Genomic DNA, 22900 nt, shown 5'->3' on the forward strand with positions numbered 1-22900 from the left:
AGCAAAAAGAAGAGATAGAGAAGGTCCACTACTTCCAAACTCCAGTAATAGTCATTGTTTCCACAGAGCAAAGGGAATACTGTATGTAAGTATTGTTGTATGCTTTGTGTATATGTGTTGCACCTTCAATGGGCTCTATTTCATGCTAACCTGGGACCTCGAGTATCATATTTTATGCCATGTCATGTGGAAATATGTGTTGGTATGACAAAAAAAGCCCTTGGATCTTTGTATCCTTGAATTTTGAGGAAAGGAAAATGCCTTTAATCCATGAAAACTTGACTTTAAATAAAGCTTGAAAGGACAAGTACATAAATTAGTAAGAAAGTAAAATAAGAATAAACTAAAATAGCTATTTCTAAAAAAGGGGCAATGTATGCATGCATGGAGTACACAAAATGAGATAACATAATAGCGATTGAGCTCTTAATATAACTTGCTTTTCCCATATTGGGAAAAATGTGTGCCTTTGAGTAGTGTTTTTACCTGTGTGCATGTGCTTCCACAGAGTTTGTATTAGTTATTTGAAGGATCATCACTACCGAAGTTTATTCTAATTTCCCATTAGCATGTCAATGGGATATTACATTGAATTTAGCATTAGCACTAGCAATGTTTTAAATCCAAGCATATTTTGTATTCAAACATACAATGTGTGTAATTATTTTTGTCATTTGGTCAGTTTTGTGGTAAATTCCAACTATTGTAACTAGTGTGTCATTAAACGAATTAAAGCATGCTCAGGGACGGCAGAATCACATCTGCTACATGCTTGCTATGCAAGCAACATGGTTACTTTCACAATGTCAGGAACTTGTAAGCACACCTCACCGTTCTGTTATTAATTATTTTTCTTCAATTACAGTGTTTTAAAGATTGAGAGAAGCCAAACTCAAAATCACAATTTGATTTCAATTAATGGTCCAGCTCTACAGCAAACTGTACTGTGATGTACACAACATACACAAAACAAAACAAAGCAAAGTAAAACAATTCAATCACAAATAACCAGACACATTCTTCCTCTCCAATGAAATCACACCATCATTACATAAAAATATACAATCATTTTGAGGAGCCTGCCAAATATCCTTACTTTCTTCTTTGTTTTGTGTCTTTATATTATTATAATAGACTCCAGGATGCCCTTGACTACAGTGAGGATAAGCAGTTGAGAGAATGCATGGATTGCGGCCATAGCAATCTGTGTAAGGGTTCTGGTAGTGAGAGTACCCACGAGAAACGAAAGGGAACAAACAGGTTGAGATGACAGAATGTTTATTTGACAACAGCAGGGAGGAGGTGGAGGGAGAGATGTTGTCCGCAGGTGTGCAGTTGCGCAGGAGGTCCAAGAGCTGAGTCCGGGTTGACAGGGTGCTTGAAGCGAGCAGGCTCGCATGGAGCGTAGGCAAGACGGCAGCCTTGCAACAAGGAGCAAAAATACAAGTCAATACAATACAAGATTTGTATTCAAAAATATAACGAGAAGCTGGATGTATAAACTTTTTGTAGAGTATTGACATAGTATTGATTGACACAGTATTGATCTGCCAGCGTGGTGGCATAAGAGGCTGGTTTAAAGGGGAAGTCAACCTAAATCTTTTTTTTTTTCAAGAATATGTTCTATGCAAGCCCACCAGTTGAAACAAGCTTCAGCAAACAGGTCAGCCATGATTGGTCGTTACTTGAGCCCTGAGCAGTTGTGATGTCATTTTCAGCCGACAGAAATGACAAAATGGCCCCCCCTGAGATGGCTAAAAAGGAGTGGATATTGATGCTTAACTCATATTTCACAAATGCAACATTAATCAGAATGCCGTGTTTCAACTAGTGGGTTTACATAGAACACATTCTTGAAAAAAATATCTTTGCTTGACTTCCCTTTAACAAAATGGAAACTGCTAAAGGGAGTGTTATTGGAAGCACTTGTCATACAGGAGCAGAAAGATCTGTGCTCTTCCTCTCGTGTTTTCTAACCATGCTATGTATGTGTTGCTGTTGTGATTTTTATTTGACAGACAAATGACAAAGCACTCACTGGTGATAGCGTGAGCGAGGCAATAAATAAATTATAAAAATGGTGAAAAGAAACTTGTAGCAAACGTAACTTTTAAATCAGGGGTGTCAAAGTCAAATGGACGGAGGGCCAAATAAAAAAAAAATTGCTACAAGCCGAGGGCCGGACTGATAGAATGTTCATTGAAATTTTTGTAGATGTCCAGATTGGGGTCCTTCGCGCCTGCTTTATATTTCTGTAATATATTTCTTTGCCTCTCCCCCGGGATGTTGTGTTTTTATGTTCGGAGTTACTAAATAAAAAATAAAAAAAAGTACATTACTGCTACTTTTGCGAGGCAGCTCATACGTCACTTCCGCTTATGACCCGAGAAGAAGCCGCTGCCCGTCTTGTGAAACGATCAGCGGAACGTTTGCGTTTCTCCTGCCAAACTGGAAACAATTTTCTGGTTGACTCGGACTGCAAGATTGTATGAACTGTACATAATGTGAAGTAAAACGGAGAGGATCATATGATTGGTATGATGTCTCCAGCTGACCCTATTCTAGAGTGGCAAGGTATGGGTGGGGGTGCTCCTGTCAGACAAAACAGGCCCGTATTCCACGTGACACGTCTATTTATTGTGGTCTGCAACAACACAGACAAAGAAGAACCTAGCAATATCATCCAATGCGCATCCATTAGTTAACAATATGCCTAAACATTACATTTCACTGTATTAAGCAATTAAACAGCCAAACAATACATACGATACACATTCACACGTTTCATCACTAGAATAGTTAGCATACTATCCGAAGTAACTAACTAGTGTTCGTGACATGCGGCACCAGCTCCAGCACCAGCTCCAGCACCTCCCTGCGACAAGGGCGGTTCGTGACATCACTCACGAGAACATATCTATGCTATTATGTACAGCAGTTACCTGACACGAACTTAAATGATTAAACCCACCTTTTAACATGTACATACAACAACAAACGTGGAGAAAGGTGAAACACGGGCAATCTGCAACTACTGAGTTTGCTGGCACGAAAAAAGTACGAGCTGTGTCGAAGGACTAAAAAGAAAAAAAAAGTCACTCGCTATCAATACTTAGCACTCAAATAGCGTTCAATGCCTGCTCACAGTGTGGGACATCTCAGCACTACCTCGAAACTCAATGAATTTATCATCCATCCATCCATCCATTATCTGTACCGGGGCGTGCTGGAGCCTATCCCAGCTGTCTTTGGGCAGTAGGCGGGGGACACCCTGAATTGGTTGCCAGCCAATCGCAGGGCACACAGAGACAAACATCCGCACTCACAATCACACCTAGGGGCAATTTAGAGAGTCCAGTCAACTTACCATGCATGTTTTTGGAATGTGGGAGGAAACCGGAGTACCCGGAGAAAACCCACGCAGGCACGGGGAGAACATGCAAACTCCACACAGGGAGGCCGGAGCCGGGATCGAACCCACGACCTCTGAACTGTGAGGCGGACGTGCTAACCAGTCGCCCACCGTGCCGCCCTGGCTTCATTATTTATATTTTATTCATCCATCCATCCATCCATTATCTATACCGCTTATCCTCACAAGGGTCGCGGGGCGTGCTGGAGCCTATCCCAGCTGTCTTCGGGCAGTAGGCGGGGGACACCCTGAATTAGTTGCCAGCCAATCGCAGGCCACACAGAGACAAACATTCGCACTCACAATCACACCTAGGGGCAATTTAGAGAGTCCAATCAACTTACCATGCATGTCATTGGAATGTGGGAGGAAACCGGAGTACCCGGAGAAAACCCACGCAGGCACAGAGAGAACATGCAAACTCCACACAGGGAGGCCGGGGCCGGGATTGAACCCACGACCTCTGAACTGTGAGACGGACGTGCTAACCAGTCGCCCACCGTGCCGCCCTGGCTTCATTATTTATATTTTATTCATCCATCCATCCATTATCTATACCGCTTATCCTCACAAGGGTCGCGGGGCGTGCTGGAGCCTATCCCAGCTGTCTTCGGGCAGTAGGCGGGGGACACCCTGAATTAGTTGCCAGCCAATCGCAAGGCACACAAAGACAAACATCCGCACTCACAATCACACCTAGGGGCAATTTAGAGTGTCCAATCAACTGACCATGCATGTTTTTGGAATGTGGGACGAAACCGGAGTACCCGGAGAAAACCCACGCAGGCACGGGGAGAACATGCAAACTCCACACAGGGAGGCCGGAGCCGGGATCGAACCCACGACCTCTGAACTGTGAGGCGGACGTGCTAACCAGTCGACCACCGTGCCGCCATGAATTTATCAAATGCCAACAATTACTAATAGAAAGATTTACTAACATGAATGATTTCTTAATAAAGCGCATTTTACTCTGAATAACTTTTCACCACAATATAATTCTGAAAGCCACGAAACAGTGACGTGAAGTCCTCAGTCGGCACGTAGACAACCGAAGGACGATCCTCGCAAAAGTAGCGGAAATGTTCGTTATTTTATTTTATATTTAGCAAACACAACAGCCAGGGAGTGGCAAACATAGATGGAAATAAATATATTACAGAAATAGTGTAACTAATTAGATTATCTGTTTTGTGGTCGAATTTGTGTTTTGCCGGGTTGTGTTGTTTCCGAGGTTAGTGAATGCATTGTGCGGCTCGCTGGATGGTAGGGGATGGAAACAAGAGGAGCGGTGGAGGAGAGCCGTTGCACTTTTTTGACTGATCGGGTTGTGTACTGTATTGGCGTCGCCTGCGACCCACAGTAGCACAGTAGGTTGGACTAATAAAAACGTGATAATTAAACCACGTCTGTGTTCTTGGAAGACGCTACAATATATTTTAAACCGTGACGTCATCGCCTGGCGCGAAGGACCTGATCATTTTTGACACCCACACAGGCTTGCTGCAGGCTGCGGGCCGGATCTAATAAAGCAATATCATCCCAGGGGCGGGTCACTGATAGTGTAGTGGTACACACGCCCGAGTTGTGTGCGGGCAGCGTGGGATCGATTCCCGCTCAGTGGCAGTGTCTGTGTGTGCCCTGCGACTGGCTGGCGACCAGTTCGGGGTGTAGTCTGCCTTCGCCCGTTGACGGCTGGGATAGGCTCCAGCAACTCCCCGCGACCCTGTATAGGATAAGCGCTTTGGAAGATGACACATCCCAGGGGCCGTAGAAAACCTTCTCACGGGCCGGACGTGGCCAGCGGGCCTTGACTTTTACATTGGTGTTTTGAATGACATCATTATTTTTTTTTTAACAGAAAAAGACAAAGAAAAAGGACAAGAAACACTTTTATTGAATTATATTTTCTCCGTCTGCTGATAGTGTAGTGGTACACACGCCTGAGTTGTGTGCGGGCAGCGTGGGATCAATTCCCGCTCAGTGACAGTGTCTATGTGTACCCTGCGACTGGCTGGCGACCAGTTCGGGGTGTAGTCTGCCTTCGCCCATTGACGGCTGGGATAGGCTCCAGCAACTCCCCGCGACCCTATATAGGATAAGCGGTTTGGAAGATGACATGACATTATATTTTCTCCTTGTTATTATGGAAGAAAACTTTTTCAATTAGGAGCTGAACCCCTTTTCACTTACCCTCCTCTGCTAAAGTTAATGAGCAATAAATAGTTTTTGTTTTTTAAGTGTTTTATTTCTTCAAAATAGTGCGTGTTTTCAAATTTTAATCACACACTGTTAAAAAAAATTGATAAATATAACTTCATTTTGACCCTGTAATAGATTAATTGCATTTCTATTCATTTCAATTGGAAATATTACCTCGATTTATGAACATTTCATGTTACAAACAGGCCAATTGAGTTGGTAACTGAAGTTGCCACTGACATTTTCACTGTTAATAGTTCTTTGGATTTGGGAGAGGAGCTCAGGTTAGCTCGTTTTTGGTAGAAATTTATGTGAGCATTCGTAGTAAAAATGCATGTGGACTTAGAGTTAAATAAGTGCGTAAAAGTGCTCAGGGTGTCAAAGGTGGATCTTGCACACGGCACCATTCAAGCTAGGATCACCACTATTCACTGCCCTCAACTATTAACCAGTTTGGTTTGAGAAGGAAAATAAATTCCACTTTACCCATCCTCAATTATTAATGAGCCTGATTTCAGAAAGCAAATATTTTTTGGGCAAAGCAACTATTCATGGAGGGCCATTCGTGGTATACATGTAGCCATAAACACATTTCCTCTCAGGGAACATTCCATTACGTCCTTGAACATCAGCTGAAGAAAGACACGTCACAGCGCTCAGCTAACAGCTTCTCAAGAAGGCGGCAGTGAACGTCAAAACTAGAAAAGGTAAGTAAAAACCTTATTGTCTTAAGACATGAAAAACAAATCGTTACATTCCATCTGAGTCCAAGTTTTGAGTGTGAAAAGTAGAAATCCACATCCCACAGTTTAGATAAAGAACTGTAGGAGGTGGAGCCAATGCAAAACCTTTTGTGAATACAAATGCTTTGAACCTGGTTGACCCAGTCTCGATTGTGCTTGTGCGAATGTGTGTTGGTGCTCCACTTGTGTGGAAACATTCAGTGGATGCAGCTGCACTCTTGTCTCTTTGCTCCCACAGCATTCACACTGGTCCTCAGGGTCAAACGCACACACAAATCAAACACAGAGATGTGTCGGAGGCCAGTCTAAGCTGGTGGTGAGTCATTGCTTTGCTGCTTCTGAGAAAATGAGCATCACTTCGGAGAAGAGGCTCCAACTCCACCTCCACCTTTGTCCCTCCCTTTTCTGCATCGCTCTCATTACCTACACCAGTGTACAAAAAAGCAAAAAGACAAAAGCGCAGAAGTCAACAGGCTACTGCTGCGACTAAAAAGAGGGAGCTACATATACAGTAAGAGATATGGCATGAAACATTGGTGTCATTTTAATATGAAAGGAGTACATGGATAATTTGTGTTCTCAAGTTTGAACATAAAATACAAAAGGTGTGTATGCATGTGTGAGACTGTAGAAGTTGTGTATCCCTGAGATTTCTTTGCCCTGCGCTTCTCTCTGGCTAATCAGCTCCGTAGCTCTGTTTAAGAAGTGCTGGAGTGGACACTTGTAACTTGTAATTAGCTGTCTTTTTCCTATGTGGGAGGGATAGAAAGCCTTGAACGATGAAAAAAAAAGGAAAGGGAAAGTAAGGGACAAGACAGACGAAACAAGCTGGAGGAGGAGAGGAATCAGGAAGGTGAGGAAGGAAAGCAGAGGAGAGGAAGAGAGGGGATGGGAGGGCAAGGCGGGAAGGAACTGAGCAGGAGGTGTGGTGATGGAGTAGAGTTTTGACTTCCAAATTGGCACATTAGTATTCAGGCTACAGCCGTTCACACACTCCGCTGCCACCACCAACCTGACCACGCTCCGCTGCCTTGTCTGCCCAGCGGCCAGCTCTCCTCCCGCTGAGGACCCAAACACGGAGTGGCATGTGGCAGAGGCAAATACTTGTATTAAAAAGATCACAGTGTTTCTGAGCGCACATTTGATTACCTTTAAATATAATTGTAAGCATTTACCTTATCATGTACCAATATGCAGATAGTCAGTGAAGCCAAATGGCTTGCAGCCCGAGTCCAGTAAGCAAAACAAAAAACACTCATCTGTAATGTTGACTGCATGCTCGAGCACCAGTGAGGCAAATTAGTGAATCATGAATGAAACCACAAAGCAATGTTGCATTGCAGGTTCAGAGTGGGGAGGTCATACATTGATTTGTTTCACATCATTTCAGAAGCATACAGTAATATATTTTTAATCAGTACATATAATTGTAAAAAAAAAAAAAAAAGCATATGGAAAATTATAATCTAGTAGTCAGTATTAGTAGTAGTAGTAATAGTGTTTCAGACATTTTATTTTGAAGATATTTTGCTCCCCCAGTCTACCTTAAAATTTCCAATCGTGTATTCTCTATGACAAAATCAAGATGCAATGTTGTTGCTAACATTCACACCATTTTTCATACTAAATGGACTACTGATGTGACAAGCAAATGTAGTACACTTATAGACTATGCAAGGTATGGAAATGCTACAGAAATGCTATTAGTCCATAGTATCTCCATACTGATTTCATTTTCATTTGCTGGGGTGTCAGGCGTGTGATTGCTTTGGTATTATTCTCAATGAAATATTGTGTGTATACATTTACTTGTAAATAGTAGTAATAAAACTTAAGAGTTTGCTCTTGTGAATCAATTACAAATAAATAATTAAATAATTCGAACTTGTTATTTAATTCAGTTTGATAAAAATGTGTGTTTACACACATTTGGATATATCTCTATATCTATATCTATATATATCTCTATATCTATATCTATATCTATATATATATCTATATATATATATATATACCAAACTGCTCCCACGGCCAGGTTTTTGCCTCAGCAACCGCCGAAGCTGCATCCCGCTTGGCCAGCTGGTATCTGTCAGCTGCCTCCGGAGTCTCACAGGCCGAAAGGGCCCAATAGAACTCCTTCAGCTTGACAGCATCCCTTACCGCTGGTGGACACCAGCGGGTTCAGGATTGCCGCCACGACAGGCACGACCACCAGAGTGTCCAACCCCTCTCAACAGGACTGGTACCAGAGCCCAAGCTGTATGTGGAGGTGAGCCCGACTATCTAGTTAGAACTTCGCAGCCTCACACACCAGTTCGGGCTCCTTTCCTTCCATGTCCCAAGAGCTAGTTTCTGTAGCCGGGCATCGAACCGCCAAGGTCCCTGCCTTTTGCCGCCGCCCAGCTCACAGGGCACCCGACCCCTTATGCCCCTGCCACAGGTGGTGAGCCCACGGGCAGGGGGACCCACATTGCCTTTTCGGGCTGAGCCCGGCCGGGCCCCATGGGGGCAGGCCCGTCCACCAGGTGCTCGCCAACGAACACCAGCTCCAGGCCTGGCTCCAGACGGGGGCCCCGGTGACCCGCGTCACGAGGAAAACAAGGTCCATTTATTTCAATCATCATAGGGTGCTTCTGAGCTGTGCTTGATCTGGTCCCTCTCCTAGGACCTGTTTGCCATGGGTGAGCCTGCCAGGGGCATAAAGCCCCAGACAAATTAGCTCCTAGGATCTTTAGGACACGCAAACCCCTCTACCACGGTAAGGTGACGGCTCATGGAGGGGTAACTAGGTAACTACTAACTGTACGTATTACACTTACCATCACATACCTGTCAAGTTGTATGCTTTCGGCGTAATTTGTACAGATGGAAAGACCTTTTCAAACATGTACGCCGTACATCGCGAATCCGTACGGCCAATGTCAATTTTGTTAGAGTTATCCGTTCCTGTTTTTGTCGCCTAACAGCAGTCGGGAAACGCACGGGAGATCTTTCTCCAAGGCCGGAGTTGGCTTTCAGATCGCTAGTCGTCGAAAAGGGGAGCCCAGTAGCCTCACAACACACGTCAGATGGAGACAAGGGGTCTCCGCGCTCTTCCTCATGCATGCGCAACACACCCACGACACAACCCACAATTGCAACAACATCATATTTACTTTTTTTTTTTTTAACTGATTTCACAAAATGGTCCTTTACGACAACTCACACAGTAAGGCCAGAGCCCAGATTTGAACCCATGACCTCTGTACCGTGAGGGCATACCTGTCAAGTTGTACACTTTTGGTGTAATTTGTACAGGTGGAAACACCTTTTCAAATATACATGCCATACATCGCTGATTTCCGCTCACATGACAGCAGCCATTCGAAAATAATGTGCAATGTGTAAGATTATATGCAGATTTGTAAAGTCAAATTATAACTTTCGTAAAATTCAGTACACCCCGGGGTTGACAGGTGAGGTGGATGTGCTAACCAGTCATCCACCATGCCACCCATACACATTAGATTCTGTACAATACCGACAGATATAGAACCACATTATTTAATGTATATTACATGGCTTCCTTTGGTGTCCTCTCCCACTGCTTTGTTCATATTGATTTCATTACATTCACATAATAAAAAAAAACTGTTGACAAATTCATTTGGAAATCTATTCATCCCCTGGCGTGGATTAAGCAATGTGCACATTAATGTCCAACCCAGTAATACTCCTGCTCCACATTCTAATTGTCGACTGATAAATCAGATTATCTGTGACAATTTCTACACTCCGTGAAGAGTGTAAATTAGAAAATTATTAACTATCTGTTGAGTTCTGTCTTGTCGGCGAGTGTCAGGAAGAAGAAGAGAAGAGCTGACAGAGCAGGGAAGGAAGCAGGGACGGCTTCGGGATTTTTTCTCTGCCGGGGCTAAAAGGGAGCTTGACTTATACATGGGGGTCTGAGATAATAATTTAAAAATATATTTTACAATATCAAATAAAAGGATGGAGGTCTTAACTGGGGCTACAGTTCAGATTACTGAAGCCTGGATACAGCAGAGTGGCCCCGAACACCAAACATACACACACATATAAAATGCCCCCCCCAAAAAAACACACTGGCATGTGTACATCATCACGCCTCTGTTGAGTACCACAGTGGCACAGGTCTCTCAATTAAGAGAAGAGTTTTCGTGTGCGTGTGTTTGCTTTCTGGGGGTGGAGCAGCTGGCAGGGAGCGCTGAGGGCAGAAAACATCTGCAGGTGGCAACAACGCATCATGCTTGTGCAGACGCACTTACACACAAACTCACACACAAAACCATATACATAACTAGACATGCTACTACAACTTGGCAACTTACACCTCTGAGTATGGACACACAAAAATAAACAATTATGAGTGCACAAACGACTATCAGAGTCATTGCCACTTTTGCAGTACCACTGAGACTGTCACCATAGCAACCATGAGCTGGTCATGACACCCTAGTTTAGTGAGATGGGTGACAGCAAGAGACAGTGAGAGATAGGCAGGCGATAAAAAGAGCAAAGAGAAAGACAGAAGGACGGGGGTCATTAAATATCCTCCACAATGCCCGACTTGATTTTTGTTTTGAAACAAAGACAGTGAGAAAGAGATACCCTCTGTGTTAAAAGTGGCTTGGCCCCCTTTTCTGTATGGTGAGCACACTGCATTGTTCGCACTGATGTGCAGCTACACACTGCGCCGTTTCTCGCCAGAGGTGTTGAGTCACAATGCAAACGATGGTGTCGCAACTTCCTCTCTTGTGGGAAAAAATGGTAATGTGGGCAACTGGTGTGTTACTATGAATGATGAAGTGTGATTCCTCAGTCATAATGACAAGAGGGTATGACTATAATGGACATGATGGTCATACAGTGTTTTGCATGAGTGTTCTGTCACTCCATAACATAACAGAGGGATGGTCCTTAAGCAGCAGTAGCACGTGTTAGGCTAATACTCAGGTGGCTATTGCTCTCCACGTGCAGGTCTGTGACTTGTATGTGTAATGGAGGCTTGCTGAGTGATGCAGTGAGTAGTAATATCGTAACATTGCATTGTGGGTTCAAGTGGGGTTGTTCTGTGCTGCTAACATCCATGAACGTGAATGTAGTGCAGTAAATGGATGGATTATAGTTGTAATCCAATAACGTAATTTGCTTAAAATACAGTGGAACCTCTGAAATCGAACAAGATTCCATGGCTTTTTACATAGGCAATCATAAAACCTTTTAACTCTACTTGTAAAATTTAGTGGCGCGGTATCACTTTCAGTCTTGTATAAAATGCCTACGTAAAAGCAATACTTGGGTAAATGTATTTTAAGAGAAAATAACTTTCCAAGTTACAATCAGCGGTGGGTAGTAATGCCCTACATTTACTCCGAGTTACTCAAGTAACTTTTGGGATAAATTGTACTTACAGAGTAGTTTTATTGCAACATAGTATTGATGTTAAGAAGAAACAGTACTTTTACTCCGCTACATTGAACTAGATTTGGCTCACTACTTTTATTTAATAATCAATAATTGCTTGTTGTGATCTGATTGGTATTGGTTCATCAGAGAGATTTCCTCATCTAGTGCTCACCTCTAGTAGTTCGGAGCATGATCAAAAGGCAACAAGATTGATTGCTTCTTTGTCCGGTGGAAGATAACGGCAAGTCGTGGCCGTCCATCAGATGCATGTTCGGTCATTGTTTTCTTCTTGTTTCTTTTACTTTCTGTTTACGTCTTCCACTTGCAAATTAAAGTAGAGAGGGAAAAGCTGGATCTGATTGGCTGCTGTCACATTTCCGCCGTGTCTGATGTCCTCAGCTCACAGCTGGTCACTGTAAAATCACAATTATTGATCACATAATCGCCGAGCTCTATTTACTGTATATTTCCTTTTGAAAGATAATCGACAGAGGTGAGGGCATTTAGGGACTGACGCATGAACAAAATACACACACACACAGAGTTGCACATAACTGGTACGCTGGTATGAATGTGCAACAGAAATCACTGACGCGTACCGTCATCTGAGTCATGACGCACTTTTGCGTACCTGAACACACTGCCATCCATCCACTATCTCATCTGCTCAAGATGTGAAAGATGTAAAAAGTAACGGATATTCTCACGTCAGAGGGAAAATCTCACAAAGTGCCTCGAGATTAAACGTGACTTCAGAGTAAACAAACATGGGGGACAAAGAGGCAGCAGGGGTCTCAGATTGTGTCTTGACGGTGGCTAGTTTCATACCTGTCAACCCCGGGATGTACTAAATCTTACGAAAGTTGTAAATTGCCTTTACAAATCTGTATGTAGTCTTACACATTACAGTATTTCGAATGGCTGCTGTCACGTGAATGGAAATCAGCGATGTACGGCATACATGTTTGAAAAGGTGTTTCCCCCTGTACAAATTAGGCTGAAAGTGTACAATTTAGGTATGTAGTTTCTGGATTATTTTTAGCGGAAAAAAGGTGACACAACAAGAAAAGACGTTGGGCTCTGTTGCGCCATGACTGTTTTGTTTTTGGATTCCCATTGCGCTTCCTCGCCACCCCATCACCTCGTTTTCTGATTGGCTGCACGTCATTGGCAACCGGCTGCGTTGCTGAATATCCCCGGTTTGAGGTCAGACGTCCTCCCGAGCCAAGATGAGTCTGAGCACACCACACGCGGCAGGATTATCTGATAAAATTATTTTTGGATCCATTAAGAGAATCGGGGCAGACCTACGATCGTTGGGAGGGGAGATTAGGGGTGAAAATTGGGCCGATTATCCTGCCGTGTGAACTGGGCTTTATGCAAATCACTGCAGTTGGAGGCTCCCTGGTGCACATTTTGTACACATGCCACACGGTGAGTACCATGGACAGTCTCCTGGTACTCATGTGAGTAACCCATGAAAAATATAGCACCATTATCCGAGCCGCTTATCCTCATGAGGGTCACGGGTGTGCTGGAGCCTATCCCAGCTGTCTTTGGGCAGGGTACACCCTGAACTGCTTGTCAGCCAATCGCAGGACACATATAGACAAACAACCATTCACACTCACAATCACACCTAGGGACAATTTAGAGTGTTTGGAATGTCGGAGGAAACCGGGGGTACTTGGAGAAAACTCATGCAGGTACAGGGAGAACATGCAAACTCAGCTCGAGCTCAGATTCAAACGCTGTACTTTTGTACTGTGAGGCGGATGTGCTTACCAGTCATCCACCATGCCGCCCTACATGTTTTTATTTTATTTTTTTACATCTGCCTCTCTGTGCTGCCCTGTACAAAGTGGTACCGGTCCGCGGACTGGTAGTTGGAGACCACTTTCCTAGTGGGCAACTACTTTTGTATGTGTGTGAAAGAGAGAGAGAAAGAGAATGAGAGAGAGAGAGAGAGAGAGAGACGTTTACAGCATGAGATTTACACATCTTTATTAATCAATATTTCTGCTCCTTGAGCGGCTCTATCCAGTATTGATCTTAAGCTAGAGCTGAGGGTATATGTCTTTGACCCTTGACCACAATAAAACCATAATATGACAACAGAAATCTATCTGAGTTCCCTGACTGCACCGACTTGGTGAGCAGCTGTTGAACTGAAACAAAAATGAAACTTCTCTGTAAGCCTGGTATCCGATATTTTTTTTTTTTCTTTACTGATCTCTGGTTAAAATAATAATAACAATAATAATAATGATAATAATAAAAATAATAATAATGATAATAATAATAATAATAGGGCGGCACGGTGCTCGACTGGTTCGCACGTCCGCCTCACAGTTCAGAGGTCGTGGGTTCAATCCCGGCTCCGGCCTCCCTGTGTGGAGTTTGCATGTTCTCCCCGTGTCTGCGTGGGTTTTCTCCAGGCACTCCGGTTTCCTCCCACATTCCAAAAACATGCATGGTAAGTTGATTGGACTCTCTAAATTGCCCCTAGGTGTGATTGTGAGTGCGAATGTTTGTCTCTGTGTGCCCTGCTATTGGCTGGCAACCAATTCAGGGTGTCCCCCGCCTACTGCCCGAAGACAGCTGGGATAGGCTCCAGCACGCCCCGCGACCCTTGTGAGGATAAGCGTATCGATAATGGATGGATGGATGGATGGAATTACCGCATACTCCCAGGTGGCTCCTTCATTTCACTTATACTTTTCCACCGTTTCCACTCTTCAGCTGGCAGCCTGTACGAATTCACGGACAAAGGTAACATCATACTGTACATCAGTTTCTGTGAGGACGTGTTTCAACATGGACCTTCCGCTCATTCGGCAATTACAAGCCATGGTTCACTGCCAAACTCAGAACTTCGAAAAGTAGAAGAGGCCGGCTTTTGAACGGAGATAGGCACTGTACAAATGGGCCTGAAACCAGCTGACAAAAGAAATCAACATCGCAAAGAGAAGCTATGCAGAAAGGCTGAAAAAAAAACTGTCTTCTGCTAATGACTCTGTGTCAAGTGTGGAATGGGCTGAAATCAGTTACAAACTACAGGAGAGAATACCCCAAAGCAGTGAACAATAAGGGACTCGCTTACGATCTAAATATGTTCTACTGCAGAATCGAAAAGGACATCTCCACTTTCCACACCTGCCTACCCCCACCAGCAACTACCTGTCACAGTCACAAATCATATTCCAGAATTCAATGCCAAACCATCGAGCAATGTTTTTTTGTTCTTCTGATTTCTTATTTTTACAACCACATTCAAAACATTTGATTCCTTGCTTTATTAATGCTTTTCAAATACTGGTAGAGACAAACTACCTCAGAGAGGCTTTGGCTGTATAACTAGGTGTTGACGTTTCAGACGAATTATGGCAGGAGGGATTTTCTAGCATACAGGCTTGTTCCACTAACTCTAGCTATAGGCTATTTCAATTCAAAGCTTTACACAGGATTCACTATTCCAAAACCAGACTGAGTAAAACGTTTCAATCGATATCTCCTTTCTGTGAGAAATGTTGTACAGCTGAAGGCTCACTTGCACATTTATTTTGTTTCTGCCCTGTATTGAATATTTTTTGGTCTGTAATATTTAAATGGTTTACCAAGCAATTCAAAATAACTGTTCAGCCTGATTGTAAACTGACAATATTTGGTTGCTCGGACTTGACTGGGATCCTCCCTTTTCACCAGAAGCAGGCTCTTAAGATTGGCATGGTTGTAGACAAAAGAGTAATATTATTAAATTGGAAATGTCCACAAGCCCCATGTTTCAAGAGATGGCTAAATGAAATGACTCATTATGTAAGGATGGAGCATATTTGTTTCAACAAAAATCATTTAAGAGAGCATTGTACATAAGTGTGGGAACCTTTCTTCACACTACCCAATCACACAGAGCCTGATTACTTTTATAAGCTCTGCCGCTCTCTTTATCCAGTATGTAGATATTTAGCTTTTTTGTGTGTGCAATTCTTTGAATATTTCATGACATATTGACAATTCATCCGTTAGTGTTGTTGTTGTTTTTCTTTTTTTTGATCTTTTGTCTTGGCTTTGTTTTATTATACTGGAAACAATCTCAAATGCAATATTTTTTAAAAGACATTTTGCTGTGGTAAAAAGCAAAAAAAAAAAGTCATACAAGAATAACGTTTTATTTTTCAAGATAAAGTCATGTTATTAAATTAAAGCCAACGTTTAGCTGGAGAAGAAAGTCATATTTTAACAATTGAATTTTAAAGGAAAACGTCATTCTTGTAATATTACACCATTTATTCTGGAAATGATGCCTTTATTTAAAAAAAATGGCAGTATATATTCATATACAAGCGTCATTTGTTGCATAAAAAATTTGACTCTATTCATGCAATACCTCTATTCATGCCTTCTGTTAAAAAAAAAGAAGAAAAATACTTTATTCATGCAGGGATTTCAAATATATGTACCGGTAATGATATGTCAGTCATATCATCTTTTAATTGGTCCAAAGCTTAGGTAGAGAGAGGTACTTGATTTATTATGTTCGCTTCATTGATGCACCGGTTCCGTATCGTATATAGTGTTCCCTCGTTTATGGGGGGGTTAGTTTTTAAAAATTACCCACAATAGGCAAAATCCACAAAGCAGAGGTTGACCTTTTTGACACCACCTTCACATGGTTCCCACTGTTCTAAACACTTGTTACACTTCATAAATTCAACTTTAAAATTCAAACTGAAGAATAAATAGAGAGCTGCTGATTACAGGCAGCATTTTCTTGTTCTTCTTCCTCTTCTTCCAGTTATGAACCATAACTGTTTACTTAGAAGGAAGAAAAATACTGTAGCAAAAGCAAAATAGCGAGGTTAAACTGCAATAGATGAAGTTATGGTCACAAACAAAAAAACATGATCGAGTGAAGCCGTAAGAACCCAAATGCACAAATCTTTATTTAAAACATGTTAATTATTTATTTAGTGTTTTCCGTTGTTATATATTTTCATTTTTCAAATAGTTCAAGAGATACCTATGGAGCCCCTAAAGTGACAGGGGGGGGGGGGGTTGAAACATAAACGTTCTCGTTCTAATGAGAAATTGTCTAGGAGGCAGTGTTGCTGTCTCCATTCAATGGGAGACAGTACGGAGCCCCTAAAGTACGGATCCCCTAAAGTGACATGGGGGATATAAATAGCTTACTACTTCTCCCGTTGAATAGACACAGCAACACTGCCTCCTAGAAGTTTTCTCATTAGAGAAAGGTTTCTCGAGAAACTTTCTCATTTGGACAAGAAATCATTAGGATGAGAAACATATTTAAATTTTTTGGAGTTTCAGTTGGGTTTTTTTCCAGGAAAATTAGCAGTTGAGTCACATGACAACCATTAGATGTGAAGAGAGAAGATTAAAATATGACAGGAATGGGAATAAAATGGGTTTTCTTGCTGCTGTAACTAAACCAGCACAGTTAGACTTAAGAAATAACCATGCTATTATTAATTTAAGAACCCTTACTTAGATGATCATAACAAGAACACGTCAAATGTGTGTGTGCGAGTGCAATGTGCATACTTGTGTGTGCACTGTACATACATGTTTGAAAGCGTGCTCTAGTTCCAACCCAATTTTGGCATTAATGACGAACTGAGATCAATTCAAGTTCAGGGATCAGATACTCGCTCTGTTAAATAATGCAGCAGGTAGCGCCAATTGCTGTCCCCTATGGACAGCAGAGAGAAATGTTGGACGATTAATATATAGTAGGTACTCTAAGTATGTCAACAACCGCTGGTAAGTACTCTGGGGCGGATTGGCAAATATATATACTGTACAGTATTTATGTGTATGTCGATACTTGCATGAATGTGCATGTGTTCATGCTTTTGCGTGTGTGTCTGTGTGTGTATGTAATAAAATGTGTGCTTGAGTGATAGTGCACGTGCCAACACGTCTGCTTGTTTGTGACTATATCAGCAATGTGTGTCGGTCATCAATAATGTACAACCCTCAGTTATGCCCTCTTCAAAGCCAGTAACGCTCCAGTGTTCCACATAATTAACTATTTGAAACACACACACAAACTCGCAATCTGATAAACATGTTAAAAATAAATGTACAGTATACTCCAAGGAAAAGATTTACCTGTTTGAAATGTTAACCAAAAACTAAGTATACAATATTTGTAATGCTATAATTTAATATCCAAATGAAGAAAATAAAACCGTTTTTGAATTCTTGTTAATGATTCTCTTTTAATAGAAAACACATACAGTATTTTTCATTTAAAATATAAGAAAGAACAAACATTTCTTTCTTGTCCCAGAAACAAATTCCAACCAGATTACAAGAGATTTAAATAATGATGATGATCATTTCAGGTCAGGAGGATATTACCTTTGTATGATGTGAAAATATCAGCTTGTTTCCAGCAAAAGGTTCACAACCAATAAAAGAGTGCTGCCATGGCATGTAACTTACACCATTGCAATGACACCATTAATGAGGAGAAATACACTGTAATGTCTTCAATAGCACATTGAATGACATTCATTTTTGTCTTTTATTATTAATTGAGAAAGTTAAAAAAATAAAAGACAACAGCAAAGATATCCAGTACTTTAGTGACAAATACATTTGCATTTGAAATTGAACAAGGAGATGTGTAACATTCACATGGAATGCAAACTCAGCTGCACGCACACATATAGCCCCCCCACTCCCCCTTACACACACGCATATACACCCCTGCACACAAACTCGAGTGGTGTTGATGCCAGCTTGGAGTGATGGTAATATCCGACACTGGAGGAGCTGCTAATGAACAGAGCGAATGGGAAGAAAGGCTCAAGCTCAATCCACTAATTGCCTTAAAAGCTTTTTGTACAATTTACCCTGTCAACAGAGATGGAGGTTGCCGTGTGTTTCTGCAGGTGTGTGTTTCCGTCGGTGGGTAAGTGAGTAGGGGAGACACACACTAGAAAACACATTATAAGAAACTGAGAATGAAATGCATTTTTTTTCATGCAACACAGTCTCAAATCCATCCATCCATCCATCCATCCATCCATACCGCTTATCCTCACAAGGGTCGCGGGGAGTGCTGGAGCCTATCCCAGCAGTCTTCAGGCAGTAGGCGGGGGACACCCTGAATTGGTTGCCAACCAATCGCAGGGCACACAGAGACAAACAAACATCCGCACTCACAATCACACCTAGGGGCAATTTAGAGTGTCCAATCAACTTACCATGCATGTTTTTGGAATGTGGGAGGGCACCGGAGTACCCGGAGAAAACCCACGCAGGCACGGGGAGAACATGCAAACTCCACACAGGGAGGCCGCGGCCGGGATCGAACCCACGACCTCTGAACTGTGAGGCGGACGTGCTAACCAGTCGAACACCGTGCCGCACCCGTCTCCGTCTCAAATATAGTCCCACACATTCACCAGGGCATTTAGTTGAAGCTAGTTGTCTTTATCATAAAGAAAAAGTAGGAGTCATCTGATTTGACCTGTGTTTTGTGTTCCGATATATTTATTATTTTTCATAGGCTTTGTTCGCACTACAGGCAGATCTAATATTGAAATTTTTATGTCCTCACTATCATTTACATGTGACCAGATTGGATATATTGTGGCCAACCTTCAGTGCTCTGCAATGGGCTGCTTTCGTAATGGGCAAGCATCCGTATCTATGCTGCCAATACCATATATAAACGTATATTCGCAAACTGGGCAGTGAAAAAGATTTTAAAACAACATCCAACAGTAAAATAAGGACAATGAAGGCTTGAACTCCTGTTCAGCATGCAGCTTGCCACTTCCCGTGTACACACTGCCTGTGTCTTCTCTCATATGAGTGTGCAACTGAATTCTATAAACACTGCCGTGTAGGACACGAGCCATACACGTACTTTTGACTACATTTTAGAGTGCACTCAAAGCAGTTGTCAGCATGAAGTGAAAAATGGCTGCCTTTCACAAATTACCTACTTGAATGAAGTCTGGCGGTGGTTTGTTTCTTCTTTGTCAATTTCTTTAGTTTCATTGTCCGCACCCATATGTATATGCACAGGTATGTGTGGGTATGTGACCGTGCAGACCTCTGTAAAGAAACTGTGTGTCTTTGGGCGTCACAAACATTGCATATGCACACATTTGTGCTTTGCAATGGTCTTCTGACTGGACTCACCCAAAAGATTATTGAACAGCTGCAGCTCAGTTTTGGACCAAAACAAAAAGAGGAGAGCATATTTGTGGCACTGGCTCCCAGTCAGCTCTATATATTTTTAGTCATGCTTATGACTTAGCTCTTTTAAAGCACTTCAAAATCCGTTGGCTCCCAGTCAGCTATATATATTTTTTGTCACGCTTATGACTGAGCTCTTTTAAAGCACTTCAAAATCCGTTTTGTAATCTTTTATTTGCACTGTAAGTTATTTGAGTAATTTTAGAGAGGTCTCTTTTATGTACTTTTTAAATATTCTTTGGTGTTGGCTTTTAAAATGTACTTTTAAGTATGTAAAGCACATTGAATGACATGTATAAAATGCAGTATGCATATAAAAATGCCTCGCCTTGCATTTAATTGTGCGAATGAATATTTTTCACACAAATCTGTAATCCATCAATATGTTTGTATTGGAATTTATTCTTACTCTGATAACAAATTTACAACCTCCCCAGACCATGCATACACACCACTAATGAAGGATCAGCTTTTGAAAACACATTAAACACACATCTTTTTTCCAAGCAGATCTTGTTTTGATTCATCAAATGGATATCCTTTTATAGAGAAATAGGGGCATGGTTTGTGGAGATTGCAAATTGCGGGCACAAGCCCATCAATTAGAATGAATTCTAATTTACTAACATATGCACAGTGGTGAGGAAAATTTGCTGGCGGGCACATGTCCTGAATCAGACAGTGATTTTGTGTATACTACAGTAGATCAGTGGGTGCTGTATATAGTATATATCATGCCACGTGTTGAAACTATATTATTTCATTTAAAAAAACAACAACAATAATTATTGAAACCAGAAATATGGTGATGAAATTTTAATGAAGTTATAACATGACATATAACATGATCACGTGAAGAGCGGAATTTGGACCCAGAAGCAGACATGACACATAAGTTGAAAAGTAAAAGTCTTTATCAACAAAAAATACAAAGTAACCACATAGAGCACAACTGGAGGCATTCTGACTGGAAGAAAGTTTAACGTACTGACAATGTGTCACTGAGGCCCTGTCTACACGTAACCGGGGTTTTTGAAAACGCCAGATATAACAATGCGGTTAGCCCTATCATCCACACGTCCCCGGAGTTTTTTCAGTGAAAACGCAAAACTCCGGCCACAGTGGAGATTTTTGGATACCTCCTGATCCACGTTTTGGTGTGGATGGTTACACCCGGAGATTTACGTCGACACTGTGCGACAAATTGCTCCGACTTCACTTGCGCGACTTGTGTTTTCATTAGAGTCAACATGGATTCTCACGGCGCTGCGTTGGTTATAGCCATTCTCAATGCACTCTTTGCTTACTTATTTGTCCGCAACCAACCACTGCTTCTCTGTGAAAGGTTTAAAAGCAATTCTTACCCCTTGCTGGTTCTCCTGAAAGAGTTTGGCGCCATGTTTTTGGTTTCGTAGAAGTGACGTCAAAGGACGGAAGTTCTTCCGAATGGACAGTATTTGGCTAACTACTGCAGCCAAGAGGCTTGTCGTGCGTTTCAAAATGGACTTCTGCGGTTACGTGTGGATGCGTTTTTTTTAATGTGTATTCCAACGCAGGCAGGGGGGCGGATATACAGTTGTTGAAAAACCCCAGCTACGTGTAGACAAGGTCTAAGTCACTTGAGCTTATGTACTTTAAGATTTCAGGCCTATATGACATAATAAAGGATGAAGCATAAAAGGGCAATCGCAACTGCATAGCAACTGAACAACCAGTCACAACATTCACAAGTATTTCTACTCTTGCTGACACATTCTTAAGATCAAAAGATCAGCTCATCATCAAGCTCTGCAGGAGCCTGATAATGATCCTGATCATTTCAACCAGGCGTGTTGGAGAAGAGAAAAATCTAAAACATGCAGGATAGCGGCCCTCAAGGACTGGAATTTGACACCTGTGCTCTCAGGTTTTCTCTTTTGGCCATGAGGGCCTATAGGAAATTGACTTGAGTATGTAACGTTAATTGTTTTATGTCCAAATTCTTCTATCTGTTTTGCTGTCATGTAATTTTGAAGGTTGCCCAAAGGCTCTGCCAGACCACTCAACATCTGAATGGCCATCAGGTGAAGAATGCATGTACATGTTTGGCTAACCGGTTAGTTGTCAAAGTGCCAAAATGAAGGCAACGTACACGCACAAATAAATGCTACACTACCCAGACCAGGTGTTGGGGTCTTGTCAAATACACTATGTAATGTCTAGTGTTGCCACTACCTCCTGAGTGAAAAACTAGGGAGCAGAATGCCAGAATGAAATGTTTGTATGTGTGGGCACTGAAAATGAATCCCCTACCCCTAGGAAAATTGTTAACATCTTTATGACGATAAGGCATTTCTTTTGAACAAAAATGTTATTACTATGGGTTTTGATGACTACCTGAATGCATTTAGAATTGAGGAGGATTTGTTCACTGTTATTGGTGTGTCTGACCTGATTTTATTATTGGTATGATGAGCAGTTTTCACATGAAAATGATGAAAAAACATACATTGTCTCCTACTGGTGTTTTATATGAGCTGTCTGAAACGATTTCCTAAAAAATTGTTTTGAATTGAAATACAGGGCATAGGTAATTTCCCCCACACTGTATAGTGTTGGTATGAACACTCATTAGTGTTTAATACTCACAAATGTCATTATTACTGCACTGTCAACACTACATTTTGTTGCTGTAACACACTATTGGGTGTAGAACATTTAAAACTTTTGTAAACATGACTTTAACACTGGGTAGTGTTGATGGGTATAGACACTTTGCTGGTGTTAAAACCAACGCTCTAATACAGTGTTGAATTAGCACCAGCAGATTTGCAGTGCATTGATCAGCCACCACTGGTATACACTGAATTTTGAGCAGAGTAAGAATATTTCTACACAT

At 41.9% G+C, this 22900-nt stretch overlaps 1 long non-coding RNA gene across 2 annotated transcripts; it reads right to left on the reverse strand.

Annotated features, from left to right (window-relative positions):
• Positions 1 to 1307: 1307 nt before the first annotated feature.
• On the reverse strand, positions 1308 to 21605 carry LOC147144037 (uncharacterized). 2 transcript variants are annotated; one of them, XR_015087875.1, is made up of 3 exons: positions 21387 to 21605; positions 11957 to 12197; positions 1308 to 1421 (listed from the first exon to the last, which is right to left on the reverse strand). It is a non-coding gene; the product is annotated as an uncharacterized LOC147144037 (long non-coding RNA). The 2 variants fall into 2 exon arrangements; XR_015087874.1 differs by lacking the exon at positions 1308 to 1421 and adding an exon at positions 5446 to 6780.
• Positions 21606 to 22900: the final 1295 nt, after the last annotated feature.

This window comes from Filicampus tigris, chromosome 8 (assembly GCF_054856515.1).
Source record: "Filicampus tigris isolate MCC_2025a chromosome 8, RoL_Ftig_1.0, whole genome shotgun sequence".
Taxonomy (NCBI): domain Eukaryota; kingdom Metazoa; phylum Chordata; class Actinopteri; order Syngnathiformes; family Syngnathidae; genus Filicampus; species Filicampus tigris.